A 16,102-nucleotide genomic window follows, 5' to 3' on the forward strand; every position below is an offset into this window, starting at 1 on the left:
TCCAGAGAGCTGGTAATTCCCATAGTGGGCTGCAGCAATAGGTACAGCAAACCTGCACTAAAAGAATCACATGCAGAATGTTAGCCGCACCTTGCTTCCGATTTGCTATAACACGTGAACATACATTAGGGTTTGTTTTGATCCATTGGGCACAGTTGTGGTGGGTGCATCTTCCTACACAGCCACAATGGCTCTGGAAACTTATGCTACATCGTACAAGGAGTCAGAGCTGGTAATGCAGGGAATGGAAACGGCAAAACAGATACTGCTTTTAGTGATTACATTGATAAATAATGCTGAAATAAGTGAAAAGTTTTAATGAACATGTACTGGAATGCTTAGAACACATTATGCAAATACTGCTTTTGGTAGGGATTTCAAGCCTGAGAACTGCAGAAAAAAAAAAAATCACAGAAAAAATGAAAAATAAAGGCCACTTGCAATATAAATTAGTTTATTTAATTAAAGTTTTAGGAGAATAACCCGATTTATATTGACACCAATAAAAAATAAAAACTTTGTGAAGCTGCATGCAAGCTGAACCACACAGCACACAGATGCAAGTTCCCTTTATTAAATTAAACATGTTTGATAGAGGAACTGATGCTCAGTGGACTGAGTCTCAGGGACTTTTTGTGCATGTGTTCTGGAAGCAAAAGCAAACAGTATTTTTTCCCAGCAAACAATTGAGCTGAACCAAACAGAAGTAAAAGAAAATACTGATATCAAGTTATTTTGTACTATAAAAGTTGACTTAGTAACTGAAATGACATGACATCTCGGTACTTGTTTACAGTAAGCAGGCTTGGATACTGAGTAACTTCAGTTTATTGCTGTTGCTATGCACTGTTATACTTTAACTTGTAGAAATTCAGGTCAGCATTCCATGAGCAACATTAAATATTCATGCACTGGATTTAATAGAAAAAGGTGCCACCCTTCTGCATAGCATATGTATATACTTATTATATATTATCTTCATTTTGCTTCATTGTTTTTCTGGTTTGTTTTGAACAGGAGAATGGTGTCTCTGCAGTGAGCCAATGAAAACACAGAGGTGTTTCTGAGCAAGCCAATCCATTGCTGACAATTCTCTGCAGCAGCTCCCTTGTCACAGAGAGGGAGTGGTAGATAGCCAGTGAAGAGAGGTAGGAAGATGCTGCTGTTCCACGTTCAGTAAATCAACCTTATAAATCTCCTGTATGTGACTTTGAAGCAGACTTGTTTTGTTTTTTTTTAATCGGGATCAAAAGTCCTGGTGTGCTGCTCTGTCTCAGGAAGAGACACAATAAATGATTTTTTCTTTCACTGTAGAACCTGAGGCTCCAATAAACACACTGCGACATCGAAGAGAGGAGAACAGTCTCACCAGCTTTTATTGCAGGCAAGTAAATGCTTAAATGACTAAAAACGTAGGCATCATGACGCCCAGACTACAGCAGCTTTAGCAAGTGTAGTAGTGTTTCCACTTTCCTGAAATGATGCTGTTAACTGCAGTTGTAGCTGCAGAATGGAACAGGAATCAGCATGGAAAATATTGCGTATGAGCTAAGGTAAACTGTGTGAGTCCTGTTTAAATTCCTCATAGACAGCTGTTGAGCCTCTAGTGAGTTAGCTGTTCACTGCTTATATTTGGTGGCTATCAAGGATTGATGCCTGCAAGATGTTCCTAGAAAGCAAAGAAGGCTACTCTATAACCCTGTCTTCTGTGGGATATGGCCACTGTTTTTTTCTTTTAAATAAGCACGTTTAGTCGCAAAGCATGCATTGCTCTAATCTATGATCAGTAGCAACCATAATTCTTGCTACCTTTTCATGTGTTCAACAAAAGAACTGCGTGCTACATTTAATCCTTATCTGGGAGGGGTGGAGCTACGCCGTTGACTTATGGGAAAAAATTTTATTGCATTGCGCATTGAATTTTAACTCCAGCAGCAGAAAGGTTGGAAACTGCTAAATATTTAACCCATAAATTCTTTTGTTAGCTAATGCAGTATAGTAGGGCTGGTGTTGACAGTATGAAGCTGATATGCTCTCTTCATTCATTTCCTTTAAGCCCGGCAACAAATACTTAGTAAGCTTTCTATACGAAGCAAATGTTTTCTCGTTGGTGAGGATATATACATTTGTTGGGAAGGCATGTGATAATGTCATTCCACGCATTTCAATAATAACAGTGAAGTTGTAGCCTGCGTGTAGTTAGTTAACACTTGAGGGTGACGTGACCGTGGCTGATAAATTGGCATAGGAAGGGTTAGGAGCAGCGAAAATCTGTATCAGGTGCATGCGATGCAGCACCAGACTTGTTACACAGTCGCCATATTGGTGTACGCCTTTACCATTAAATTAGTCTTATAAATTAGTTTTTAAGTACATTATTTATTACTGGTTAGGCTTAATGCATTATTTGATATAGCCTCTTAATATGGTATCAGTAAATCTGACTTGATTTTTCAAAGTTTTAGGCTTTGTCAATCACGTTGTCAGTGTTAGGAATAGATTCCTAATCAGTTTTGCTTGGGCTATATGTCAAGGTGTGGTTTTCCACCTGTTGAAGTTCAGCTTTCAGCATCCTTCAGCATGCTGTGCCTGTTGGGATATCATAGGATTTGTCATTTAATAACCGCTAATATGTGGTGAAAAGCCTGGATAAATGACTACACTTTCATTTAAAGGGGGATCCACCCAAATATGTTTTTTGGAATTGTAAGCTATTTTCCAATATACATTAAACAGTTTAATTGGTTTTAAATATATTTGTAGTTGTAACTGCTACTGAAAGCAGTATCTGTCCGGCTGTTTGTATTCTTTTCACTACAGGTTCCGACTCTTGAAAGGCAGAACAGACCTAGAGAAGAAGTGAATTCTGCTACATTTTTCAGATCCAGAGCCAGAGGAAAGAAAGGGATAAACAAAAACTCTTTTAAATTGCAATTCCATTTAAAAATATCTTTGAAACCATTAGTTCTGTCTAATTAATGTATATTGGAAACACTCCTTTTAATTGCATTTACTGTACATATGTCCCATTTAAAACCTTCAGCAATTTGGCAGCCAAAAAACTTTACTTACAGCCTGGGTCAGTATATACTGTATGTATATCTTTCTAAATCGCTACTTATGTAAGCAGCGCTATACTGTGAGTAATTCCTAAATAAAGTGACACTCCCATCCTCCGCATAGCACAAATATTGTAACTACTAGTTTTTGCAAGCTAGCATTTTAGGGTGCCACATAGCCAAAAGGGGACTGCTTCAAAGGTCCAGGCTTCCTTTGGTATTTAAAGTGCCCATCGGTGTGTGAAGGGGCAGGGGCATTTTTTAAAAAACAGAAAAACATACCACAAATGGAAAATAGGGAGAATGGAAGATCTAAAGAGAAGAGTCAATTGCAAAAGAAGGAATATTGGTTAGAGGTTCAAAGAGAATATGGGAAGCGGGAGAGAAAGTGAAAGCAGCACAAAGGTTAAAGAAGAAAAACAAGAGTGGAAATCAAAGATAAGGATAGGAAAGAGAGGGGCCCAGAGGAGATGGATAAGTAAACAGATAACAGGTATGGGCAAGGCAAGGTTGCTAGAGAGTAACTAAAGGTTAAACTGTTTGTTGTGTATAATATATCATTTTCACAAATAGATGAGTTTTGAGTTAACGTTTAAGAATGTCAATTCTGCAAGTTATCACACAAGGGAGCTGGAGAAAAGGAGCTCCCCTGGGAGAATTTTAGAAAAGAGGAAGGGGAGGGGTCCAAAAGTTATTAAAGAAAGACAGGAATAGGTTTGATCAGTGGGAACAACTAAGGGTGAAGACACACTGAGCTACTAGAAGCAGCTACTTTTTCATGACTGCTAAACTCCAGAAAATACCCTGCCATAAACAATACTGAGAATTGCCTCTGAGAGGAAACTTCCTCGATTTCGGGAAAACGCGGTGCCGCATATGCCATCCCTCCGGCGATTTACATTCCAGCCGGTGGGATGGCATATCGGGGAGATTAGTCACCCGGGCAAGGGAGATTTGTTGCGGGCGACTAATCTCCCCGTCTGCCACGGCCCTAAGGAAGCAAGCTGGGAGCCTAAGGCTCTGGACTCCAGTGGGAAGCTGTCAGGTTTAGCCAGGTCAGGGATAGCTTGTGTCATAGCTCATCCTATGGATGAGATGGATGAGAGGCAGGCAGAACAACTAGAAAGCCTGCGCTTTGACGTAGTCCTCTTGCAAGTACCCTGCAGGTAAGACTCAGGTGGAAAGTGCAGGTTAACAAAAGCACTCTGGTATGCTTAAAGCACAATGCCTCAGAAGGACTTAGTAGAAGGCACAGAGGGGGGCAACTTTTCTTTATGTGGACACAGTTCATCTAATTGCTTACAGGTAGGAGAGAATTAGAGAAATTAAAAGATGCTGAAGATAAGAACATAAAAGAGTATAAAAAGGAGGAAGAGAATGACATAGAAGAGGGATATGTGTTAGTAAAATGAAGATAAGAGGGAAAAGTGGTAGGAGGTGAGTAGAAATTGGATGTGGGAGATAAGAGGAGATTGTAACACATGGAAAGTAGGCAGAGTGGATCAGAAGAAAAAGAGCTTATGAGAATGGGGTAGGAAAGAGTGCCAAGTCTGGGGGTAAAAGGAAGATTTAAAGAAGGAAGATCATATTATCTAGCGACAGTAGACAAAAAAAACAAACAAGGAGTTTCAAGTGAATGAGTAGAGAGGATAGCAAAGAAGAACAAGACAGAAAATGAAGGAATGGAGAAAAAGATTAGAATGGATGATAGAGTAGTGAGGAAAGAACAGCAGAAGAATAGTCAAAACCGGGAAAGAAGGGATAGGGAATTAGAAAGGGATAGAAAATGTGGAAAGTATGGAAAAACGGAAGAGGTATAGAATACAAGAGGTAGGGATTAAAATGGTTGGAAGAGATGGAAGACAAATTTTATAGGTTATGCACCCAGAGGTATATGTTGTACTGCCCTTCCACATTAGGAAAAAATACATTTTTAATGTTCATAATGCACAGCAGCCAGCAATGTTGTACAGTGATACAACATCTCCTTGCATTAGTTCCAACTAAATGTGTATACTTCATTCAGGGGATTTATTTCTCTTAAACAGCCCATCCAGGTACTGATTATTGAAAATTACTGTTGTTTGACCAGTCAGCCCTTTTAGATCTCTTAATTGAAAGAAAATGTTTTACATGCATAAACTTTTCTGGAAAAATGTTGACATTTTTGTCATTGTGCATTATGCTGAGCTATTTCTCCACTGTGCTTTATATCTGTATTGCATTACCCAATGTGGTACAGTTTAATTAGACATTTTTAAAATAAATTGAATGCTATCTGGTTGCCTGTCTATTAGCAATTAAACAGTACAAACCAAAATATGCCTGCAGATGCAGTCCGTTAATTTCTAACTGCTAATGATATATGGATACAGGGCTTAAATGTGGAGAGCTCCTTAAAATGAACTTAATGGATAATGTAGGCACTCAAATTCTGAAACAACTTGTTTTAGATCTTTATTTTTTCTTGCGTTTTTTTCTCTACTATACTTCTGCCTAAACTTTAAATTTTCACATCAGTCTTGAGGGGTGCAGCTAGCCACAAGCCAAGATGAAGTTGTTCTCCACATAACATGGGGAGAAATTCTGTTTTATGTCCGAAACACCAAGGCATTTTGCTACCCCACAGCGTGCGTCAGTTGATGAGAAGGAGAGGTATAGAAAAGAGTGCCTACAAAGCTCAAAACAAAATGACAACCAATGATCTCCAGCACTTTTTCCAGCATAGCCAGAAGGACCTGGAAGGTGACAATGCAGAATCCATTACCACCACAATCTACTGTTTCAGAATATAGAGAAGATGGTAAAAGCAAAACACACTAAAGAACTAGCAGTCGTAATCACTTTCCTTGGGACAAGAGTTATGAGAGCTTGAGCAATGCATAGATGATATTATGGTGTACAGTATGCCTACCAGGTGGACAATGATATATTCGCCATTTACTCCCAAATTGAACACATCCAGTACGCTCACAAAGACATGGAAAACCGTTCTCGTAGGAACAACATCCACCTACGGGGCATACCGGAGACTGTGACAGATCTAGAAACTGTATTCACAGATATGTTCCAGGAGCTTCTGCCACGCCGCCAGAACGCCTTAAAATGGACAGAGTTCACAAAGCACTGGGCCCCAAGGAGAGGCCAAGAGATGTAATCGTTCACATGCACTATTACAAAACTAAGGCGGACATTATGATGGCAGTCCAACCTTCGGGACAACTGGAAGTGTAGGCCACAAAATTGCTTTATTCCCAGATGTAGCCCCAGCAACTTCGGCACTCTGCAGAAAATTCAAACTGCTCACAGAACACAGCACAACATAAAATCACCTACCGCTGAAGGCACCTGTTCTCAATCCAGGTTTCTTACCAAAGCACACAAGGAACAAGACAAACTTCTCCGCTTCCTCCATCTGCTGAACCACCAACCAGCCCCACCATGACTGAACTGTCTGAAACCTCCTAAGCCCTGCCAGAGGGACACATGAACTGAATAGATGCCCTGGATGGCTGCTTTCCACAGTGACGAAAAATGGCGAAAAAAGCAACATGCACTATACACTGCTATCCCCCCACAGGGGACCCACCTCACTTGACCCCACTCACCATCTCCTTATATTTCACCTACTCTTCATGATGCATCCTTGGTACCCGAGGCACTCTCAGGCTTGGACGCTGGGGAACACCTCTGACACTCTGGGAAGGCCCTGTGACACCATCAACCCCCAAGCAATTTTTATACCACTTGCTATTTACATAATGGTAAAAGTACTCTAAGCCGACCCCTCTGTGAACTATTTGTAGGGGGAGCTGCTAAGATGGTTTGTTATAATGTACGGTTCTTTTTGTCAGCTGTTAACACTTTTTGTTTTATCCTAATTCTCATTGCTACTTTCCATTCTTCTTTCTACCTTCTTCCCCAAGTCAACACCAGAACCTACCGCTTCATCCCAACCCCCTTTCTCTTACACAGGGCTCTCGCTATCACAAGACTTTAATCACAATTTGGGCTCACCTGAAACTGTTACCCACTCTCGCAGACCAAAAGACACACAACTAGATTTAAAGTTTGCTACACTTAACTGCAAGGGTCTTAACACCCAGAGATGGATTTCTTACCTGGGCACCCCTAGGCCGCCCCCATTCGTAGTAAGTACGGACAAGGTGAGCTCATTGTGGCTGGAAACTTCAGTGCTGATGACAAATCTTAATAGATACAGATTTCCAAGGTCTAGCCCCACACCCAAGGCAGCAAAAAGCTTACATGAATTGACCAAGTCCCAGTCACTCCTGGAAACCTGGAGTTTCTTACCCCAGTTAGTAAAGCTTACACGTTTTACTCCTCCTCTCACAATTCATACAGTAGAATAGATCTAATACTAACCTTCAGCACATTGATTGATAAGCTATACAAGATAGATATTATTCAGACGCATGGTCAGACCATGAGATAATGTTATCAACATTTTTGATAAACTATACCAAGGACAAGTGCAAGTGAAAATTAAACGAACATTTACTAAACCCTGATGAGGTAGTCCAGGAGCTGACTCAGGCTATTCCTCAATACAGCAATGGGCCACTCATAAAACTGTGATCAGAGGGATATTTATAAAACATGCCTCCTATATCCGCAAACAAAAAAAAGCTCAAATAAAACAACACACATCAAAATATTAGCCCTAAAATCTTCTCACAAAGTAAACCACAATCCTCCTACTTGTTGCATTACTAGTTGCATTAATCACCAAAAGAGTTGAATAAGAAAAGCCTTGAAATACACAAATCAGCTTTTTTATGAGAAGGGAACCAAAGCAGATAACTTATTAGCCAAATTCCTGACTTAAAAACAATCCTCAACCCTAATTAGGGCAGTAAAAACCCTCAGGAGAACCACAATCTACAAACCAAAAGATATTTTAAGACAATTTGCACAATATGGGTCAAAATTATACAACAGCAGAAAGACCTCTGCTAAAAGGGCAACCACAGACAAGAAAAAAACATACTTAGAACACTGCACCTTACCAAAAATGTCTACTGAAGATTCTCAAATGCTCCAAGAAATCTCAGGAATAATAGAAAAAAGCAAACCTAGACCCCCCCCCCCGCTCGCTGGTGGCTTTACTGCTTTACTATGCTGTACTATAAAAATTCAAAAGAATTACTCCCACATGAGCATTCTCTCTTTAAAGGACAAGTCAACCCAGAATATATTTTTTGCTTTATAAAAGAAAACATTCTAAGCAACTTTGCAATATACAATCATTTCAAATTTGTAATGGTTTTTGAGTTATTTGTATATATAATTGCTATTAAAAGCAGTGTCTGCCTGTCTTTTTCCATTCTCTGCCCTGGAGGCAGCAGACTGAGAGACCTTTTTTGCTGGAGGAGACTGGCTTTTGCAACATTGTTTAAAAAGTAACAACCAGGAGTTCAGCAAATGCTGCTTTCAATAGCATTTACAAAATACATTTACAAATAACTTTTAAAGCACTAACATTTTTTAATAAATTCATATTGGAAACTTGCTTACAATTATGTTTTATTTTATTGGGCAAAAACGTATTTTTGGGGTTGACATGTTCTTTAATGATCTCCGACAAAAAAATGTCAACTACCCCCAGATATGCTGGGAACAAAAACAATTATTAATACGGATGTTAACATTTATGTTAAGGTCCTTTCAAACAGGCTAGCAGGGGTACTAACAAATTTCACCCATCCAGGCCAAGTAGGATTTCTAAAGGGCAGAGATGCTCCTGTCAACTTAGTAGAACAATGCACCCACTCCACCACGTTGAGAGCCTGAACATCCCTAGCATCTTTCTGGACTTGGAAAAGGCTTTTAACACGGTGGACTGGAACTTCCTGAGAGCCACCCTGGAAGCCACAGGCTGCAGCCCACAATTCCGAGATGCAGTCATGGCTTTGTATAACTGCCCTTTTGCCAGGACACTATTCTGAATCCTTTGCTATTCAGAATATGGCAGAAAGTAGACAGGGATGTGAATTGTCACCCTTCCTTGCATAGAGCCCCTAGACCAGAGGATCAGATTGAACCCAGATATCTCCAGAATTACCATAGGGAAAGAGATCTTCAAATTTGCCCTTTTAGTAGATGACACACTTCTCACTCTTACCCATCCACAATTTTTCTGCCCAATCTATTTAATGATATAAGCATGTTGCAAGAAGACAGGCACTCACGTATAAGTAGGTCCAAGGGAGCCTGGGTGCAGTCCCAAAATAATAGATGGAGTAGCTGTAGAGAGAGTCCGCACTCACAGGTCTTAAGAAAATATAGAGGTTTTATTCAAATCAACATCTAACGTTTCGGCTGCATCCACAGCCTTTCTCAAAGACAATGTGAAACAAACAATGGTGCACTGAAAAAAACTAATTTGGCGCCAAACAATGACGTCATAGGTCCTCATAGAGGTCCTCTCTACTTTGTCTCTCCCCAGTTACTATTTTCCATCTTTCTCTTTGACTACTTTTCTTCCCATCTGCCTCTTCTATTCCCCTTATCCTAGCTTTACTACAAATAAGCGGACCGATTCCCCATAAAGCACACCATATAATGCATTATTTGACAGTCATGTCAGTCATGTCAGGCAATACATGCTGCACAGAACAGTCATGTTAGTTACTCATTTTCAGCAACTCCCTGATGTATATTTGCCCTACTGTCTCTCATTATTTCTTATTCCTTTGGCCAGTTCGATTTTGTACATTTATAAACTTATAACTTGGGGATGTCTTTGCGACATGTGTGAGTTGCAGTTCAGCACTAGATACATATGCGGGCTTTTTTAATACACACCCACTTTTCCTTTCCCCTGACAGTCCTTTTGTTTGTGTTCTATGCCTAATCCATATTATCTTAACATTTTTTGTTGATTCAATGTGTTTTGAGAGCGTTTTTTTCACACTGTATGCTAATGTATTCACACCTATGACGTCATTGTTTGGCGCCAAATTCGGTTTTTTCAGTGCACCATTGTTTGTTTCACATTGTCTTTGAGAAAGGCTGTGGATGCAGCCGAAACGTTAGATGTTGATTTGAATAAAACCTCTATATTTTCTTAAGACCTAATGATATAAGCAAATAAGCCGCCTTATCAGGGTTCTGAGTCATTAATACTCTCTGTTGACAGGCCCACCCCAAAACTCCTGGAGCTAAATTTTGAGATTAAATGGTGGAAAGAAGGCCTTAAATATTGCGAATCCTTCTAACTCCAAGAGTATCAGATATGTACACCCAAAATTATTCCCCAATGATTAAAAACTTAATTACAGCATTGCGCTCATGTCACAAAAAAACTATTTTGTAACTGGGGAGACTATACTCAAAAATAGATGCTTAGGTTTTCCTGGAACAACAAACACCATATGGTAAATAAGGCAGTTATTACATGGCCTGTGACACAGGGGGGCCTAAATTTTCCCAACCTCCTCTATTACTGGAAACTGGCCAGCTGTCTCAAATGGTCAAGCTCCATTGTTCCCTCTCTTAGATGGATCTCCCTAAAAGCTTAATTGCTGACACCACTTAGGGTTGCCACCTGTCCGGTTTTGACCCAAACAGACAAGTTTTCTGCTTAAAAGAAATGTTCAGCTGGATCCCTGGCTTACCCTACCAGATGCACACAAAGGGAAAGAAGGCACTCCTATGTTTCTCAATATAAAAAAAGAACATTTGGTGGATTTCTGGTCCCCATGGACAGCCTGCTGCGAAAACAATGACCACTCAACCCAACCAGGAACTAACCCCTCAAACTGACTGACTTTATCAACTTTATTAATCAGCTACAACTTACCTTTTGTGAGCCCTAAGGTGGCTAGGCTAGAAAATATCAAGTAGAGAGAGCTCCTCTACCCAATCCACACCACCCTCCATTCTCTAGCCTACTCTCCAACACTCTGAAGTCTTATTTTCCTTCCCTTTCCTTTCCTCTTTACAATTTGTTTTATACCTATTACAATCTGCACTTTGTACATGTGCATTCATTTCGCAAAACACATTGTACTTCTTGATTTCTGCTTTTAATTTCTGCAACAGACATGGTTGTTACTTTTAAATAGAAAGTTGAAAAAAAAGTATATCAATCTTAAGTCTTGATTTTTATTATTAATTTTAATAACATTTCTATTTAGTCAAGTTTATATTCATATTTCAGGTTAACCACTTATTTATATTCAGTACCTTTCCTATTCATCATTCTGCTTTTCAAATCAGTGCCTGGTTGCTAGGACTCAAATAACAGATTGAACAAAAGGTTGACTATTAAAATAAAAAACAAAAAAAAAGACCAGTTGCATTCATTATGCCAGCAGAAAAGGGGGAGCTCTTCCTTGTTTGTGCATTGAGGCAAATCTCTCCACATGGTTCAGTAAATGTCCAACTAGAGGCCCAGGGGTTAAGGACCAGAACTAGAGGTAGGCAGAAGAGGCACTTGCCTTGGGCACAATGGTTGGGTGGAGTGCTATTTAGGTACTTATTTCACGTACCCCTAGTCCATGCCTTTGTCCTCCGCTGCCTGCTTCTCTGTTACTTCCCTCCTGCCTGTCTTCAGCACACCCGAATGTGTGCTTCTATAAAGTTTCCAAAATCATTTCAATGGATATTTTGCTGCTGTGAGCTTTGCGCTATATCAGAATAGTGCTATAAGAGGGGCATAAGGCCGTGCTGTGTATGACATGCAGACTGGTCATAGTTATAAAAATGCAACTGCGTTTAAAACATCTCTTTTCTGTAGGCCATAAAATGAAAACACACAGAATTGTGGACCTAAAAAGGGTTGTGCCATACCAAAAAGAAGGGTCTATATGCCTGTATTTGTTGTCGTTGGATTCCTTTTTCCCAATACATTTATTGATTTTAATCTCTCTTTTACCAAATCAAGTTATTGGGTATACTGTGGTTTATTTTCTGTAGGGAAGTTACACACAGTACATTCTACATCCTGCACACAGTACAGAACATTAATTGCCATGACCCAGTTTATTTCCAGTCTGAATGTAGGTTTATATTAGGAATGGTAATCTGTAAGAAGCTTAGTGATTTTTTCGCACACAGCTTCAGTCTTCACAATACACAAACGTCAGAGGAGGACTCACCTAATTATTACTGGAGGAAAGCATAGGCTGCCTTTGTGTACTTTTAACCTATTAAAATCTCATTAAACTGCTAAACTTGTCCACCTTTTGACCATTAAAGAGGAATTTTAACTAATATATATCTAACCATAGAATCTTGGTAAAGGTCATGCTGATCGTAAAGTTTACATTTATGTTTTGACAAAGACCCAAAAGTGTGGGTCTTAAGTCTGTATATGTATATATGCATATACACTCGCAGACATGTGTGGGCCTACTAGATATTTTAAGTTTTAGCTTTTTCTTGGCAAATTTAGTACAGCAAAAATGTGTGGGTATGTATTTGATTGTGTAGGTTAGAGTCGGGTACTCAAACTTCAGCTGGCACTTGGTCTAAATAGCTTCTCTTTCCACTCAAATTTCCAAACATTATTCTTCTATCTTTTCTCAGCAGAGGCCTAGAGCTGTCAGTGTTTACAATTAATATGCTGGAATGGAGCATATTAACAGTGCAGGATGTAAAAGGGAATTCACCTTGGGGAGGTTGATGTCTCTGGGATCCTGGTAGATGCCAAGTGCTATATATATATATATATATATATATATATATATTTCACTGGTTTCTACTATTTTAAAGGAGAAGAAAAGTAAATGACCCCTAGGTCATAACTGGGGGTGCCAATTTGCTAAGCAACCTCCACTAATTATAATTGCCAACCTTGGACCCCAATCCAGCACTACTCTTCACCACACACTCTCTGGGGTATTGTTCTATTGATTCTGTCACCTGCCCCGGGATCCCTTGTATTTCACAGAGTAGTAAAACCAAATCAGATCAAAAAGCTAAACTGTTGCGTATTCACACATTACCACATTCCTACAGCTCAGAGAAGCAGCAAGGATCCCAGGAACAGAAAACAAGATGGTAGTCCAGGCCATTGAGTTTTTCAGTGAGAGGAGGACCAATCAGGGCCTAAGGTTGCAGATAATCCTTAATATAAAGATTGTATAAAGTACTATTAGGAGAGCACTTGAATAATTTTTGGTCATATTATAAATATATATATTAAAACTACATTTAATAATGTGAATATTTCATAAAAGTAATATATAATTAAAACATGTATAATGTTCTCATGTTTTCTTTCTATTAAACCTGATTGACCACAGCTTTGTATTAGTGGGTGTGGTTTTGTGTTTGTGATTGCAGAGCTGTCTCACTTTCTTTATTGAAACAGTACTCAGCTGTTCTATGCTCTATATGTTTTACCTGCAATGGCTGCCTACTGCTATTAAGCTTCCACACTATATTATGTTATGTTTATTTTTATAGTTATAAGTGGATATATATGATAGGGCTAGAAGGGCAGAAATTACATTAGTGGACATGATTTATAAATGTCATTTTACATAATGTTTTATGGGAGCACAATATGGGCATACCACCTGTAAAATTTGTGGAAACCTTGGTGTACTTGAGCACAATTTTTAATGTTATTGTATTGTTTAAGAATAGGAAATATTACTTTGCCTTGCTTTTTGTTTGGACAGCTGAAAGTAATCAAACAACTGTAGCACAATCGTAAACATCTGCAATTGCTGACTGGAATTGTAAAATTATATGGTTGTCCACTGTAGGCATTACTTCTTGAGTGTACAAATATGTAGAACATGAGTGTGCAATGTTTATGTATGAGTATTATTTACTGAACTCATTTATATTTGTTATTATAAATGTTTGCATTCATGCAGCTTTATTTTATATATGTATCCCTTTATTTAACTATATTATTTAAACTGTATTTAACTTTATTTTGTTATTAATATTTTTGTAAAATTGTTGAAACTTACATTATTGCAGGGCAAAGGAACATCCTGATTTCATTGTAAAGCTGGTTAAGCAGTCATATGATGATGTTAGATAGCTTCATTCTCTTTGTGGGGATTTACAGAGACTATTATTATGCTAATTAGCAGGTATAAAATGAATCACTATGATATGTTATCATTCTACCCCTTCTTCAAGGAGAAGGATAGTCATTTTAGCATTTTCCTGCCAATAGATTAGCCACATTAGTGCCACCTAGAACATTTATTCTGCAGAAAGAATTACCATACCTAAGTTAACAGCCCTTGAAGCTCCCTCCATTTGTTTAAGATAGCAGCTGCCATTTTAGCTTGGTCTCCGTAGCGTCTGGCTGCAGCTCTAGCTGTTGGTAGCTCAGATCACACATTCTGATGGGAGTGGGGAGTGAATTGTTATCAATTCTTATGGAAGGGGGGGAGAAAGGAGAGAGCTGCACAGACTCCAACCCCAGGGGGAGGGAGTTCTTAGCATTCTGGTGGGAAGAACAGTTTTACAAAAAAGGATAGAGGACTCAGTGCAGCGTTTCTGTGAGTGCTTATGGCTGTATCTACATAGACCTTTTATCTTTCCTTCTCCTTTCATTCACATAGCAGTACATTTATTGATCAGCAATTGCAGCATGTGAACTTAGATTTGTGGCTATATAAAACTTAAGCATAACCCAAGGTACTGCAGGTTCTACATAGTTCCCCTCCCATGGATACCCTTTCATGTCTCCTAAGCAAAAAGAGGAAATGCAGAGAAAATATAGCACAGGAATTTATCTCTTTGGCTAGTGGGTAGATGCCTACACAATGCAATAATTTGCTGCATAGCAAACAAAAGTTTGATTAAAGGTTAGACTAGTAACAATACACATCGTGCCGAGAGCCATGACAACCCTGTGACAGTAAAGATTCATGCTTTTGGAGCTGTCCCCTGAAGCTTATTGTGTTCTTTTTTTCTATAGAACCACTACACATGCTTAGCATGTTGCGGAAGAGATAAGGATTTAGTTCTGAGATCTGAGTTTTGTGTGTTTGGGTATTAGAGGCACAGAGGCCCATTTATCAACATTCTCATTTTCATGGTTTTAGAGGTTTTTGAAACAATGACTAAACTCATTTCAAACTCATTTATTATAAAAAAAAACCTGAAAACCTCTAAAACCAAAAAGCAAAGAAAGATCAGTTGTAAAAGTGACATCTGCTATTGAATTCTACATGATCTAGACGTGATATGTTCGCATTCGGATTTGACATGTTTTTCCTATCAAAAAATTACAAAAAGATCACATATTGGCGCAAGAATATATTGAACCGTGAATTAAAATAAAGCCCCCCATAGAGTTTACAAATCCCTTTAAGATGTAACACCTTACCCAGTTAAAACAGAAAATCTTTATTAACTTTTAAAAAAGGCTCTCTGTAGAGCACCAATTATATTGTTATAGTGCCAACATATTTATACCAAACTTGTAAAATATTGGGCCAAATTCAGTATCATGAGAAAAGATTATCTCCTAATTCAATTCCGAATTTTCCTATAGAGCCAGATGTAATTAAATGAAAAAACTTATCTCACTATGAGGTAAGTTTTCATTCTTCAAATTGAATCTTGCCAATGATTTTACGTGATAAACCAAAAAATATAAAAGATAACAACACTTTTTCTTTTATTTGAATCTGGCTTTTTACTCATGAGTCCCTGCTATAGTTTAGGTTAGGTTCCTCTCACAGTCACACAATACACTAGGGGCAGTTATAAAACTTGTATGAGTATCTGGCGAAAGCCAATCAAAAGGCTCTGTAGTAAGCCCATGCAAAAAACAGATCAGTGACCAGGTCAGAATTAAACTCAAGACTAACTACTGAGAGTTTGTGCTACCCATGAGGAAATGCAACAACAATTATGTTTGAAAAGGGTCTACTACAAACCTCCCAACATTTGAAAAATGAAAAGAGGGACAAAAAGATTTGGCACGCTCAGAGCAGCAAATATATTTGACCACGCCAACTTTTGTGGCCACGTCCCAAATATCACACCCCATTTAAAAAAAATAAAAAAATACTCCTTTTATATAGTTGAAATGG

At 38.7% G+C, this 16,102-nt stretch overlaps 1 long non-coding RNA gene across 1 annotated transcript; it reads left to right on the forward strand.

The window, feature by feature from the left end:
- The first annotated feature begins 940 nt into the window (after positions 1 to 940).
- On the forward strand, positions 941 to 3,396 carry LOC116408815. Its single transcript, XR_004221275.1, has 2 exons — positions 941 to 1,148; positions 1,315 to 3,396. It is a non-coding gene; the product is annotated as an uncharacterized LOC116408815 (long non-coding RNA).
- Positions 3,397 to 16,102: the final 12,706 nt, after the last annotated feature.

This window comes from Xenopus tropicalis, chromosome 2, assembly GCF_000004195.4.
Source record: "Xenopus tropicalis strain Nigerian chromosome 2, UCB_Xtro_10.0, whole genome shotgun sequence".
NCBI classification, from domain to species: domain Eukaryota; kingdom Metazoa; phylum Chordata; class Amphibia; order Anura; family Pipidae; genus Xenopus; species Xenopus tropicalis.